The sequence below is a fragment of the Sturnira hondurensis genome, unplaced genomic scaffold (genome assembly GCF_014824575.4).
Source record: "Sturnira hondurensis isolate 20B ecotype Veracruz unplaced genomic scaffold, ASM1482457v3 Scaffold0004136, whole genome shotgun sequence".
Lineage (NCBI taxonomy): Eukaryota > Metazoa > Chordata > Mammalia > Chiroptera > Phyllostomidae > Sturnira > Sturnira hondurensis.
This window is the reverse complement of record NW_028076767.1, coordinates 5,485,441-5,501,809: the sequence shown is the minus strand read 5'-3', so window position 1 is coordinate 5,501,809 and position 16,369 is coordinate 5,485,441. Positions and strand designations below refer to the sequence as shown.

Sequence of the window (16,369 nt, the reverse complement as noted above, 5' to 3'; positions counted from 1 at the left end):
GGAATCGAACCGCGATCGTCTGGTTCGCAGGCCCGCGCTCAATCCACTGAGCTACGCCAGCCAGGGCCTGACAATTTCTTAAAAGGCCATGTTGCTTTATATTACTACCTAGTTCCTCTAAAGCAGTATACTTAGATTTCAACTAAGGAAATGGTAAAAAACAAAAACAAGAAACAAGTGAGATGAAGCCTCAATGTTGATATTTTCAGGTATTTGGTTATCTGGTAAAAAGCTTTGAAGGGAAAATGTTTAAGTTTAAAAATTATAAAAGTTTAGAAAGTTGTACATAATAAGCCACAAACTCCACTGGAAATTTCCATTTGATTTCTCTATTTCTCTTTAAAACACAGAAACACAACACAAACATATGCATGTGTGCACCTTTGATTCTCATTATAAATAAAGTAATATGATCATTTAAAAAATTCAGGGAGTATAATATGGCAGATGAATATGAAGCACAAACGAAAGCCAGTTGTAATCTTTTACCAGCTGTCACTGGGAAGCAGAATATTAACATGGTGTTTACCAGGCTATTCAGTTATCTTTCCATGTCAAATTATTATCAATATGTGCCATCGATGTGTATATAGCACATTATTATGCGCTATAATATTTAGAATATACAATTATATAATCACTGATAGTTTCCTTTAGGGACTTTATAAAAATGAACAGGTTACTCATTCTCTTTAGAACTCAAGAATCAATAACAAGGGCCAGTAAACTTTTTTGTAAAAGGCGAGTAGTAAATATTTTAGGTTTTACAGCCATATAAGGCTTCTGTTGCCTTTTTTTCCCAACCTTTTAAAAATGTAAAAAACATTCTTAGCTAACAGAACTTGCTAGATTTGGCCCACCTATAGTTTCTTGACCTCTGGTCCATATCATAAATCAGGGTGTCAAATTCATTTTCACCAGGGGGCCACATCAACCTTGAGGTTGCCTTCAAAGGGCTGTAATTTTAGGATGGTATGAATGTAGTAACTACTCCTTAACTAGAGGCAAGGAGCTTGCGGGTATAGGCTGGATAAAGGTATAGGGCTGGGTTTGTCCTGAGGGCGTTGTGTTTGCTGCCTGTGCCCTAAATCATGGTTTTATTTATTTATTTATTTATTTATTTATTTATTGGGATGGTATAAATGAAACTACTCCTTAACTATAGGCAAGGAGCTTGCAGATACCGGCTGGATAAAGGTAGAGGGTTGGATTTGTCCTGAGGGCCTTGTGCTTACCACCTGTGCCCTAAATCATGGTATTATTTATTTATTTATTTTTATTATTTCTTTTTTAGAGAGAGGGGAAGGGAAGGAGAAAAAGTGGCAGAGAAACATAAATGTGTGGCTGCCTCTCATGTGCCCCATACTAGGGACCTGGCCTGCAACCCTGGCATGTGCCCTGACTGGGAATCAAATCAGCAACCCTTTGCTTCACAGGCCCGTGCTCAATCCACTGAGCTATACCAGCCAGGGCTAAATCATGGTATGTTTGCAACACAGAATAAGACTACAACAACATCAAACTCTTGTAGAAAATACCACAAATAGGCAAATAATAAACATTAACATCTTTTCAAAACTACTTCCAGACAGGAATTCCATCTTTTGCATTTCAAACTTGTTTCTATAAAAGATCATGATTGGCTTAGCAATATGAAAATCAAAGCACATTATTATTTGGCAGTCAAATAATTTAGTGATGTCACATAATATAGTTTAGTCAAAGAAAACAGAATAGAAAATAGTTCAAAAATACTAAATGCAAACCTCAAAGGGTAGTAGACTTCAGCTTCACATTCACAAAATAGTCTTGATTTATTTCTCTAAGAGAAAGAGCAGTTTGATACTTAAACTCTATCTGAAATCCTTTATCCTTTTAAGAGAACACTGTCTCCTCCGTACCACCTGGCAAAAAGGCTACAAAGAGTCATATAGTATATTCAATTCTGACATTGCAAATGCTTTTAAGATACGTTTTCCTATTACCTCTAAAGAATGGAGGCTTAAGTTTAATATGAACTATTTAAATGTATTTATGAAAGTTTGATAAATGGAGAAAATAATAGTTACTTAAAGGGTTACCATTATTAAGTTATATCAAATAAGGCACACATTTCATCATCTTAATGTAGGACAACAGAGCTCCTCTGAGGAAAGATTTAGGAAAATACAGGGAAAACCCACTTATGGTGGAATGGGAGGCCTGTAGCATCAAAAGCCAAAATCCTCTGCATCAGACTAGCAAAGTCATTGTTTGTTCTCTCTCTGGAGAGGGAGAGAGAGAAGGGAAGGAAAAGAAGATCCATCCAGATGGCAACAGCTCAGAGGCCATAAGAACACCAGGAATTTGCAGAAATCTTAGGGTGGGTTTTGGCTTCCCTGTAACATGAACCTGAAGGTTTAAGACAACTTTTTAATATTTAAAGTCTGGACACTCAGCTGACTTTTGTTTGGGTTACTGACATATTAAAATACCTGCTCACAAGAGCAGCTGCTGTCAAGAATTTATATTCCAGGATATTAACAAAATCATCATAACTATTATATTTTAAAATATTTTTAAACATAGAAAATTATGCCCTTTTAACTGAAGTACTGGATAAAAAAGGGTGGGGACAATTACATGTCTTCAAAAATGAGTAATGCAGAGTACATGCCATTATAGAATCTGTGTGTTTCCTGCTCTCTTAACCAAATTGGGGAGGAGGATGCCTGGAGCAGAGGCATTTTATACAATAGATTCTGTGGGTACTAAAGCATGTACCATACTTCTAGGACCAAAAGATTCTTCCCCACCAAATTAGAAGGCATTGTTTTTTTCAATGCTGACTGAAATTTAGGTAGTAAATTAAACCAAGAGACACCATCACCCGAAAACCTACAACACTTCACAGATTAAGAAATAAACTGGGAGGGGGTATAAAGGGGCTAAATGGCGATGGGGAACAAAGGACATAAACTGAACAGATGTGACGACGCTGGCCAATCTAAGATTACTGTGTAATCTGCTCTTCAGGATTTATCTTCAAATCAAACCCTTAAAAAGACCCCTTGAAGCAGCACTTTCACACACCAGTAAATACAAATTTTAAAAACAGAAATATTTCAACAGGTAGAAAGTCTGTATCTTCACTTCTATTTGTCACCTTTAACAATTGAGTGTAAACACGCTTTTGCTGGCTTATGAGAATGCTAAATCTTTGTTATTTTAAATTTATAATACTTAAAGTCTGCAGAAGCAGAAGTTTCCAAAAGGTGCCAAAAGAAAACTGTAAGCAATATAGCTCTTCAGATCAACAAAGTAATCAGTGGCACCAGGACATGCAATCTTAAATGACCAGGAACAGGGTGTAACTGTTAAATGGGAGCAAGTGATGTCAGGGTTGCATATTTACTATATAAACATATTTATAAACACGTATAATTCTAAAATTACTGTATATCTAAGAAGTTCTGTATACAGAACTCTGTATATCTAAGATATGTAACCATTTTAGTAATACAGTTTTAATGGGCAAAAAAAATGTTCAAAGTACATTATGGTTGAGATGTAAAACTCATTAATTTCGTTTGCCACAATCAATTCCACAACTTCATGATAAAGTTGCCTTTTGAGGGAGAATTGCCATGTAATGAATAATTTTGGTTTGCCAGTGAAATTCAGGAACCAAATAAGAACATAAAAATGTTGAAATATAGGTGTTGCTATCTGCAATTTAGGAGACAATTAAGATTCTTAAAAAAGCCTGATGGGTCCGATAACTAGGTGGCTGATGAAACTTAGGAATCTACTCTTCTACCTAATTTTAATAGCTAGTATCCCTAGTTCTTCAGGATTTTATCATGGGCCCTCTCCTTTCTCAGAAATCTTATTTGTTTCAAAGGCCTTAATTTCTAATTATATAATAATTACTCCCAAAATCTCTGCCTTAAGCCCAAATTGCCATTTCCTGACTTTAAACTGGAACTCTCAATATCAACTTATAATTAAATAACACCATAAATTTACCACATTCTAAACTGAACTCATTATCCTCTCATGAAATGTTTTTTTTCTTTACTAATTAGCTAATATCATCAATTCACCTGATCAGCAGGGCCAAAAACCTAAATCATCTTTCTTTTCCTCAATCCCTGCACTCCATGTAGTTACCAGTTACTACAAATTTATTTTCAAAGCCTTTTGCTATGGCCTTATCCAAGCCCTCCTCACTGTCCCTGGCTACTGCAACAGCTTCCCACCTCAGCCCTCATTCTCACTCTAAGCTATTGTGGTTCTTGGAATGCACACAGTTGACTCAGCCCACCCCTCCCCATTCCTTTAGCTTCAAATGTCCTCCACATCTAAATGCACACACGGGAAAATAACTTCTGGTAACTTGGTTTCTCATGCATATTTTCCTATAAGGGAAAAATATACTAACCATGGGAACCAAAACATGTGGTCCACCTAACAGTTCTACTGTATATTAAGGGCAGGCACTCTGGCCTATTTATCATTCTTTAGTGAGTTTGGTTACTGTATCAACCAGTATCCAGAGAAAACTTCAGTTTCTAGACCTGAACAACTGAAGAGACACCACTGCCCTCTGAAACTTTTCCTGAGTTCTTTTGACACTGACAGCAAAATCCAAAACCTCTTTGTTAAATTCATGACTTTACTGTAGAATACACCCAATAAAACTATTAGCCTTACAAAGTTTTCTGAGACTGGCTTATAATGGCAAACAACTGATAATAAGGACAGAAGAGTTCTGTATTTCAAATGGAAAACACAAATGATAGAGAAACAGATTCTCAATTCTGTTCCTAATTCTGCCTTTCCTAAAAATAGCTAACTCTGATAGAACACTTACTATGTGCTAGGCATTGACTTTCTTCCCCCATGAAATGCTTTTGCATTATGCACATGGATCCCCATCTCATCCTCACAACAACCCCATGCTGTAGGTATCATTGCCACAGTTTTGCAGACAGAGAAAACCAAAGCTTAGAGGTTAACAGGAACAAAGAACCTCAAAAAAAGAATAAGAGCCAAGAATCAAACCCAGCACTTCTTCCAGGGCTGGAGTCTCTCACCTCTGAGTGCTATGGAGAGAGCTGAGAGTGTGGGGAACTGGAAGTGTGTGTGGTTTGAAAAAGTCTCAGAGATAATTCTAAAACAATCCCATCTCTCCACTCCATTTTGTAAAAATCACATATTGATTACTGAAAGAGGATAAAAAAGGCAAATAAGCCCTCAATTTGTTTTTTTTTACTGTTTTATTTATTTATTTTTAGATAGAGGGAGGGAGGGAGAAAGAGAGGCAGAGAAACATCAATGTGAGAGAAAAACCTGCAACCCAGGCATGTGCCCTGACTGGGAATCAAACCAGGAGCCTTTAGCTTTGTGGGATGACACCTAACACCCTGAACCACACCAGTCAGGGTGCCCCCCATTTTTTCTTATGTGGTTTATATTAATGTTTCCTTTTAGAAAAAAATGAGTCATCTGACCTCAAAGTTGTCTGTATTTACAATGAAGCAGAGTGATCTGTGTTTTTATATTTATTATGTTTCTTTAGTAAGACAATTCCAAATATGAGTTTGATTTTGCCATTAAACAATTATTCAACAGTATTGAGAAAATACTGATAATCTGGATGTAGTACTGTAAATGGGGAATAATCCTGTGACTTGTCCTGAGCTGCAAGATATAAGTGGAATACAGACCAAATCAAATTTCTGTTGCAATAAATTAAGTCCACCTATATCATAATATCTTGCAAATGCCATATATTCAATAAATATCTGTTAAATGAATAAATCCACTGGTAGGTTATACATCCTTGCAATTTCTAGCAAAGATAAAAAACAAAACTATATGAGAAACTTAAGACTGTTAGAGTATTTGAAAACTGAAGGCTTTCTTAGCCCAATTTACAAAAGTCTACCCAGGCCTCTCGGGGGTTTTAGTAAGAGATGGGAGTGTATGTATAGGGCTCTGCCTATCAATTCAGCCCATCAGTGACAATGAAGTTGCAAACATTCTCTGGGGAGGAGTTGTTGAAAATGCTGTGGCAAAACCCACAAAATCTTTCATTTCCGCCCTTGACCCCATTTTCTTATTTGAAAAAAATTGGTAGTAAGATGTTTCCCTACTAAAGGTAAGACACAGTAACGACAAAAGTCCAACAAACTGCTGGGGCGGTGGGTAGAGTCCTGAGATAGAAAAGACTGATCGAAGTTGATGACTCATGGTCATTACGATGATTAAGCAATTACTGTAAAATATAGTGACTATAGTAGTATCCTCCAAGATTATAAGCTTTTAAAGAGCTCTTTTTCCCTACACTAAATTGTCTCAAATTAGGTGGGGTTTGGGTTTTTTTTGAGATTTTAAGTCCACTTATAATTTTGTTTTCTGCCTCACTGTGAGGCAATCAACCATTACACTTTACTACAGCCAGTGTGCCTCTCTCCTTTCTAATCTGCTGTTAGCTGAGAAACCAGATAAGCAGGTTATCAGAGAGTCCAGAAGGTGTCTGCTTGAGATTGAGCCTTAGGACCTGTTTTTCTGACCCTTAGCTGGTTCCTCAAGTACCTTTCTTTCATCCCTCCAGCACTAGGGATTTAGCTGGCTTGCTTCTCTTCTTTGGCACTGTTGCCAAGTTCTTTTCTCAGCTGGTGATCTTTTCCCTGGGCTCCTTACCAATACACTTTGTCCTTTCTTCACTGTCTCCCAAGAAAAGTGTCAAGTCCTCCTCTTTTGTGAGAATTTAACTGTTAATTGTTACAGAGAAATGCAGAGTACATTACAAACATGGAAAAAATTGTTTAAGAAAGCCTAAAATTTTTCATTGCAATTTTCCCCCTCAATCAGTGTTTACAGACTCCCCTCTTCAATGCTCCCAGAAAGACGATGTGCTCACTGTCTTCCTCACCACACTGTGAGCTCCTTGAACGAAGGTATCTTATTCTTTCATGCCCCAAACTTAAAGACAACTGACACACAGTAGGCCAGCAATACCTTCTTAACTACAAGCTTAATGATTTAAAATGTCAACACATGGAATTATAGAATAATTTAAAAAATGAAATTGCTTATTAATACATTTCAGTCCAACATCAACTAAATGAATTGCCTTGAAAAACAAAATCTTAAGCTAAGAGTGAACATCTGAAAGAAAACACTGCTTTTGCTTTATGAAAAACTGTATGAGTTTGTTGTTAAAGTGTGCTTTATCATTTTTATAGCAATAACATGGGACCCACTTTTTTCCTGTAATACCTAAAAAGAAGTGGTGGTCAATTTCATAGGAAAGCTACAAGTGAATTTTTGGCTCACAGTTTAGTTTTATCATGTTTTCCACTAAGAGCATTTGCAGCTGTTTACGAATTGCATTTAAAATTAAGTCCCATATCAAATAAGAAACGAGCAAATATCTACTTAAAAAACTCACAATAGCTTATAGAAGTCTCTTTTGCAGTCTTTTGATTTTTGCAACTAAAAATAAAACAGCGGTTAGACTAGCAAAAAAGATGAGAATGATGGGGAAAAAAGTTTAAGCTGTTGAATTACATGCTTTAGAAATAGCTGTACAATCTCAGAGATGTTTTAGTTGGCTTCCAGTCTCTTCCTTTATTCCTTCAGACAGAGACTGCTCTTTCTTAACCAACAAACTTCTCTTTGTTTTGATTTATACCACTGGCCTGAATAACCCCACAGCACCACACACAACATGCCTGTGACTAAAAGCAGTAAAACAGAAAGCGGAGCTTTTGGTGTTTGGACCCCAAACCTGTACCTTACATAAGGGATGAACTTTTAAGTCCAATTTCTAAACTGACAAGCATTTGAAATATGAAGAGGTAGTTCAGTTCTACTGAAAAGGTCACAGAACCACCTGAATGGGACTGTTGCAAACTCGGCCATCACCCAGGGCCTCACACCACAGGCGTGCCCTTCACTGTCCTCTTCAGTGTCTTTTTCTGAGACAATTCCATACCATGCCATTCACGCTCATCTCTGAAACTCTGTTCTCTATTCCTTTTACTCTCATTCCTCCCACCAATAAATCCACAAAATCAATAGCTAGCCTTCTCTCCAAACTCTGAGAATTAACTACAAACATAATCTCAGTCTTGCACTTGCATGCTTATTGATGGGAGTGCAAATTAGCAATCCTCCTAGAAGACAGATGGATGGGAGCCAGAAGGGGGAGAGAAACTTAGGTTTCATAATATACCTTTCAATTCTTCTACCGTGTGTATATGTCCACCCAGTTAAAAAAAATAATGAAATATGTGAAATATGTGATAACACCTAAAAATCTCTATTCCTGCCTTTTCTAAACTTTGCTCCACTGGTTACCCCTTATTCTCCCCTAGCTTCAACCTTTCCTGTGGCCTATTATCATGTTTGAAATCTTCCATTTCATTTAAAAATAGATAATAAAATGTCAAAACCTTCCGTTCTTCAAGAATGTTCCCCCTCTAATATTTCCCTCTTGTCTCAGCCATGTTTCTTTACAGCTTATTTACTCTCATTCTCTTTCCTCAACCCTCATTCAGACCTCGACTCCATGACGACAATCTCAATTTTCCCAAAACCACTTTCCCTTTAGTCACCAGTGGCCCCTGCTAACCAAGCCGATAACACCTTCTTGGTTATTACGCATCTCTGGTCCATTATCGTCCATTATCGTTGACAGCTCCCCACTTCAACTTTCCTGCTGTGGCTCTCACAACGAATGCTTTCTCAAATCCTTTCATTGGATCACCAAGTTCCCTCCCCTTGATCTGTAATGTCAGTGTTTCCCAGAGTTCCAGTTGCAACCACAGTCTTTATTGTTGCTGTTTTTCATTTCCCTTTCTGCGAACTGGCCATTGCCACAGATTAAACAACTTTTTATCACTCCCAGTCTGGCTCTAGACCATTCTTCTTCCTAGAGCCACACATTTATCACAGGCTGATTATGACCCCCTAAATTGACCCAATGAACAATAGATGCCTACTTTCTCTCATCTTGCTACATCTAGCCCATTACCAAATTCTGTGTGGGCAAATGCCATTATATATCTCAAATTTACCCACTTCTCTTCAAACCCTCTTCTACCATCCTAATTCAACCCATCATCACCTCTTAGACTACACACCAGCTCCTAATAGGACTTCATGTTAATCTCTTATTTCTCTCTATTCTCCATAAGGTGACAAGAAGCATGTTTTTGAAACTGAACTCCTTTTAAAAAATAAATCAAGGGTTCCCATAAAACCTTGAATAAAATCCACACTCCAAATCAGTCTACAAGGTCTCGCGTAGTCTGGTCCCTGACTACCCATCCTTCTTGCAACACTCTCCTCCTTGCTCAGCCACAAAGACACAGATCTTTTGTTACTCCTTTTTCTTTTAAACATTTTTTTATTGTTGTTCAAGTACAGTTTTCTCTCTCTTTGCCCCCCAAGTCTCCCCACCACCCCAGCCCTCTCCACTTCTTTCCCCTGTTTCCACCAGCCCTTGTTATTGTCCATGTGTCTTTTATAATTGTTTCACTTTCTCATCACATTCTCTTATCTCTGGGCCTTCGTAACTGTTAACTATACCTGGAATACTCTTCCCACTTGTTCTTTACATGGTAATTACTTCTTACCCTTCAGGTTTCAGTTGAAAAGTCATCGTTAAGGGACAGGTTACCAGCCTTCTGTAGTCTCTAAAGTAGCCCCCCTCTGGCCTCTTAATTTTCTAACTCAGAATCTAATTTGTTTCTGTTGCAACATATATTACAATTTACTTCCAGGAAGGAAAGGGGAAGGTGCTCTCTTTTCCTTTTCCTCCTCCTTGCTGATCAGAATGGCAATATAATGGCAGGAGCTCAAGCAAGTCAGCAATACATATTTGTTGTTGAACTATCGACTGAACTGGTAGGCAAATTCTTTCACCATTAACATGCATAATTTATCAACTCCATTGTTACACAACATGGTGTAACACCATTAGGCCCTACTTTATTCAAACCATTCCTTCCTTCTTTGTGACTTGTCAGAAAACTTTCTGAAGAGAAAAAACTCAAGGTATGGCAACCACCGACAGAGATATACAGGTAAGTTTCAAAGACTGCAATGATTTTTATAATATGAATTAGTTCTACCTCTCTATCACGAATAGACTTTAGATGCTCATTTTCTTTGCATGAATAAGCCATAATACAGAGTAGTCAAATAGGATATGCCCACAGTTACTTGAGTTCACAGTAATAAAATCAGAACATTACATATTAAGAAGTCAGTTGTAAAAAAAAATTTCAATAAAATGACCTCAATTAACAACTGGTCAATCAGCTTTTTATTGGACAGCTTTCAATGCCTCTTCAATTAAATTAAAAACACTGAAAGGAGATTAAAAAATAGGCCTCTGCCCTATGGGAAACTTAAGATCTAAGAAATCTAAGAGCTAATGGTGAGAATTCTAATGATCTCTATGATTTACATTCAATGTGAGATTTAATAATCTAAAGAAATCTAAGAAAATAAGATAACACCACCTGATTTATTAAGTAGAGTGTTATGTCAGAATATAATACTCTATGTCAGTAGAGAATGGGTGGAGTTTTTTTTCTAGCTGACATGGTCTGGCTTCACATAGGAGTAAGATTTAGGTGTGTTCCTCAAGGATGGAAAGATTTGGATAGTGAGAATGAGGGTATCTGCCAGGTGAAGACAAAATAAAAACAGGCCCCAAAGCTAACAGCAGACAGAGCCAGTCTAGCAGCAGCCTATAGACCAATTTCAGTGGGAATGATTATGAAGAAAGTACTTGGAGCTTTAAATTTGACTAGCTCAGATTAAGAAATCTAAATTTGATCCAATAGGGGACAAATTTCTAAATGGAAAATGACATTTGAAAAATTTAGAGTCAGAATAGAGGATTAACTTCAGGAATGGAGAGAGTATGGACAAAAGAATTAAGGAAGTTTATCAAAAGGTGAATGGAAAGTGATCTGGGAGACAGTGAAGACAGGACTTGTTACTGAAGAGCTGGGACTAGATGAACTTTATCCTCTCTTACAAGATCATGACATTTAGTATACATCTCAATCAACTGACTTAAAACCTCATAATTTTCCTTGCTCCTCAATCCCTAAGAGTTCTCTTTCCCAGACATCTGCTATCTTCCTAGCCCTCAAACTGGCTTCTCCAACCACATACTATACTCCAGCCAAAACAAAGAATTGCATTTACTACTTTCCTAGACACATCAGGAAATTCCCAATCCTGTACCTTTTTCATGCTACTGTTTCTACCTTTAATGTTCTTTTTCTCTCCAAAGTCTAGCCATTCTTCACACCCTAGTTTAAAGGGGCGTTTTTCCACCAAGCTTCCCAGAAGCCCCAGTAATCACTGATTCTCAGTACTCTACTTTTCTTTAAAACACTTAAAGAAATCCCAAAACTTATGATTGTTCCTACCTCCCTTGATAAACTGTATACTCCCTATAGAAAACATACCCAATTTATTTTTGTATTCCTCCCTCCTCCTTTCATAGATGGTTGAAGACCTTAATAATATATGGTAATAACAGAGTATAATGCCTAAGAGGACAGACTCTGAAGACTGGCGGCTTGGGTCTGGGTGTTAACATTGCTATTTTTCAGCTCTGTGACCATGGGCAAGTTTCTGGACCTCTCTAAACTTCAATATCTGTATGTATAAAATGGATATAGTAATAGCAGATATTTCCTAAGATTGTCAGAGGACTTGGATTAGAACAGTGCAAGCACCATAAAGGTGTCTATTAGATACAGTGGAAAAACAATGAATACACTGTGAGCGCTGAGTGAAGATCTATTTATGAAAAACAATTTGTCAAAATAGCCCTGGCTGGTGTAGCTCAGTGGACTGAGCGCAGGCCTGAGAACCAAAAGATTGAGGTTCGATTCCCAGTCAAGGCACATGCCTGGGTTGCAGGCCAGTTCCCAGTAGGGGACATACAAGAGGCAACCATGCATTGATATTTCTCTCCCTCTCTCCTTCCCTTACCCTCTAAAGATAAATAAATAAAAATCTTTTTTAAAAAAAGCAAAATGTCAAAAGCAAAGCTAGTCTCTAGGTACAAAACAGGTATATACAAATCCTTTCTAAATCTTATCTATGCCCTAAAGGTTAGCTGTGCCCTTTAAAATCTTCCTTAACAATGGTTCTGTTTTAGTCTGACATGTGACATTCTAAGATAATATTTAGTTCAGCTTCTTGTGGCAATAGACACCTAAACTGGTATTCTTGCCTCCAGTCTTATTCCCTTTAATCTATCCTCCACAAGATTCACGGAGTAATCTTCCTAAAACACAGATCTAACGTTTTTCCACTGCAACAAACTCTCTCCATCTCATTCCCTTAAGATAAAGATTAAACTGCTTAGCATCTCACACAAAATTGTCCTAACATGGCCCCAGTCCAGTTTCCAACTTCATTTTTCAACACTTCTTACCACAAAACCTAATTACCCGGCCTCACCTAAAAAGCTATTTGTATGTCATTTAGTTTGTCTAAACATTCCTGTAATTAATCTGCTAGGGCTGCCATAACAAAATACCACAGACTGGGTAGTTTATAGAACAGAAATTTATTGTCTCCCAGTTCTGGAGGCAGGAAGTCCAAGCTCAAAGTGTTGAGAGATTTGGTTTCTCCTGAGGCTTGCAGATGGCCACCTTTTCCATGTGTTCTCAACATGGTTCTTCTCTGTATACATATTGCTGGGGCCTCTTTTTGTGTCCAAAGTTCCTCTCATAAGGACACTAAACCAGTCAAAGTACATTAGGACCCACTCTAAAGGCTTCAGTTTAATTTAATCACTTCTTTAAAGGCCCAACTCTAAATATAGTCGCATTCTGAGGTCATCTGGATTAGGGCTTCGCCATTTAACACAAGTTTTGGAGGGATGGAATTCAGCCCCTAACAACCCCTTTTTTCTTGTTCAGGCTAATTCCCATTTGTTTTTCCAAACTGGCCCAAGGCTTCCCACCCCTGGAAGATTTAAGTGCCCTTTCTCTGTGTTCCCACAGTTCTCCTGTATGCTGCTATCCTATTACCACACTATCATAATTGTCTCTTTCCCTATTTAGATTGTATTTCTTAAGAGCAGAGATTAAATCTCTAGCATTCAGTACTTAGCCTGGTTTCTTGTAGGTATTTAATAAAGATTTGATTATTGAAAGTATAAAAATCCCACGAACTTGAACAAAGGCAAATGTGGGTTCAAATCCTAGCTCTACCATTTAATTATCTTGTGACTCTGGGTAAGGCACTAAATGCTGAACTTCTACATAAGGTAGTTGTTAAGATAAATGACCTAATTATAATAAAAAAACTCTAGTTGTGGAGTTGGTACACAGTAGGTTCTCAGTAAATATTGAGAGTAAAGATTGTGAGATGCCTGAATTTGACACCCAGTTCTACCACTTGGTAGCTAAATGGCCTTGGGTATGTTAACTTATCCTCTGCTTCAGTTGCAATAGTTCATCTTTTTTTTTTAGGCTGAGTTGTATTCATATGTGTGTGTGTGTGTGTGTGCGTGTATCATATCTTCTTTATCCAATCATCTGTTGAGGGACACTTGGGTTATTTCCATGTCTAGGCTATTGTAAATAATCTTGCAATGAACACAGGGGTACATATATCTTTATGAATAAGTGTTTTCAAATTTGGCGGGTAAATACACCCGTAATAGGGGTCGGTGGGTCACATGGTAGCTCTATTCCTTGAGGAAGCTTCGTACTGTTTTCCACAGTGGCTGTACCAATTTACATTCCTACCAGCAGGTATGAGGGCTCCCTTTTTACCACATCCTCTCCAACACTTACTTGTCTAAATGATAAGAGCCATTCTAATGGGTGTGAGGTAGTTATGTCATTGTGGTTTTGATTTGCATTTTCCCTACAGCTAGTGTAAGTCAGATGGTAAAGAACAAGAACCAAGAACCACATGATTTTAGTCATATGTAGGATATAAAACAAAAACAAATGAATAAACAAAACAAACAAATTCCTAGACACAGACAACAGAGTGGTGATTGCTGGAGGGAAAAGGAAGTGGAGGGAGGACAAAGAAGGTGTGGGGGGTTAAATACAAGGTGATGGAAGGAGACTAGATTTGGGGTGGTAAACATACAACAGAGTATACAGATGTTGTATTATAAAGTTGTACACTTAAAATTTATATAATGTTACTAGCCAATACATATAATTTAAAAAAAACACCCCATGCATTTCTGTAAGTTAATATAGGTAAAACATTTAGATGGTTATCTAATGCATAGTAAGCATTATCCTTATATAAGTGTTTCCTATTATTTCATGAGCACAGCAGGTCTGAACAAATATGACTGGAAACCATGAATAACTTAGTTCTTTCAATACTAAGCCATTTAAAATATATTACTTTGATTCCGCTGATTTCTTACCAACTAAACAAGGTGGTAACTAAAAAGGTACAAAAACTGGTGCAGATAACAGAGCTCAAAATAAATAAGAAATAATATATCTGTCTCTTTCCTTATATTGGTTTTTAATATATATATGGATACTGAAGTAAAATTTTTAAGAAACAAGGTTTTCTACTCTTAACACCTATAGATATTAACCATTTTCAGTGGATAATAGCACCCCTTGGCTCATGTTTTCAACTGCAGATTCACTAAAATTTTGAACCAGAAAGGACCCCTGAGATGAAAAATCTAATCCTGTGTTTTACATAAGTAAACTGGGGTTGGTCTGGAAAGCTCTTGTAGGGTCTTAATGAGCAACCCTCTGGGGGAGAGAAATCACAAGTAGAGAGAACAACTTGTTCAAAAGCACTAAAGTAGGGGATTGGACTTATTGTAGATGTCTAAAGTATAGAAAACATTATTGGGAAATAATACTGAATAATGCCTTTAAGAAAATTTCTGAAGTAGATACAAGTTACTTGACCTATAACTTTGAAGCAAGGCAAATCTTGGTTTCAATATCCAATTATTGTCTTTGAGCCTCAGATTTAGTGCCAGAGTCATTACAATGATTACGTGAGTGAATGTATGTAAAGCTCATAAATGGGCTGCCTGGTGGATCGAAAATACTCAAATGTTTGTTCTCTCCAACCCCATTCCATCATATGAATAAAAACCTGTAAAATAACAAAACAGTGTCTTTCATAAAATGTATGCTTGTTGAATGTCTGAGACTTGTTGCACATTCCTTAATTTTAAAACTAGAAAGCTGGATGAATATTGAGATGATAAAGTATCTTCATCCCTGTCTTTTCTCACCACCAACTGTCCTTCACAATTTGTTCTGAAGTGTCACGTCACCACCATTAGCATGCCCTTTGGAGACCAGTATAGCTCAGGCATCCAATTCTACAGCAACGACTTGAAGGTGGAGAAAAAATTACTGAAATATATATATTTTTAAAAACTGAACGAATCCATTTCATTTTATTCCTATGGTCCATTCTAGCTTGATAAATTTCCAATGACTAGTTACTGTTCTGTCTTCGTTTTACGGTGCAGAAACTGCAGGTTTAAATGAAAGGGTTGTGGGTAAACTGAGTAACTACTATTATGACCTAGAAATCTTTTAAGTGTTTGGGAGGTTATCTTTATGCCAGCACTAAAAAGGACACCTGCCAGTATCCATTATTTGCACTTGAAACTCAAGTCAACCGTCTCTTTGAAAAGAAGTGTGGTATCTGCCTCAAAATCAATCCCAAGAAAAGTCCAATTCAACTCGACATAGAAAGAGCTCTTTCCAATACCCTCTCCTCTCGCTCACATCACAGATGGCGACCGATGCTTAAGGTTTAACCGCCAGACACTAAAGCCGCTCTACTCTCAGGGTTGGGGGCCTCGATGGACAATGTCCCGCTGGGCATAAGAATGCTGCCAAACGTCAGAAGTGGGGTGCACCCGGAAACCGGGGCACAGTGTCCATCACTTCGCACCCACACTTGGGAAACAAACCACTTCCCGGGGCGGGGACACGGCGAGACCCTGCCCTCCAGTATCCAGTCTTGGGCTTGGGTGTTTGTGCGTGACCTCGGAAGACCGGGAAGAACGCGGGTTGGGAGAGCTCCTCGGTTTTCAAGGGAAGTTGGCAAGGGCAAGTTCGAGTCGTGCACGGGGAAGGTTACTCACAGGAATGGCCCGGAGTCCTCCGCCCCCGTTCCCTCAAGGAAAAGCTTCTAAAGCGGCGGCAGCCTCAGAGTTGCAGCCGAGCGGCTGCCACCGCCTGGAACCGCCCGGGCGTGGCTGGGAAGGGCGGGCGACTTCACATCATTAGTCCGCGACTTCAGTTCTATAGCGACACCGGGTCAATGGCAGTCCCCAAGAAGCTGGAGAAGAGCAAACTAGCCCCAC

General features: G+C 38.1%; 1 protein-coding gene across 1 annotated transcript in view; it reads right to left on the bottom strand.

The window, feature by feature from the left end:
• TRAK2 (trafficking kinesin protein 2) overlaps positions 1–16,362 on the bottom strand; it is a 63,750-nt gene extending 47,388 nt beyond the window's left edge. The window contains exon 1 of the mRNA XM_037043613.1: positions 16,148–16,362. The gene's annotated coding sequence lies outside the window, so the exon portion shown is untranslated. The remainder of the gene's footprint in view (positions 1–16,147) is intronic.
• Positions 16,363–16,369: the final 7 nt, after the last annotated feature.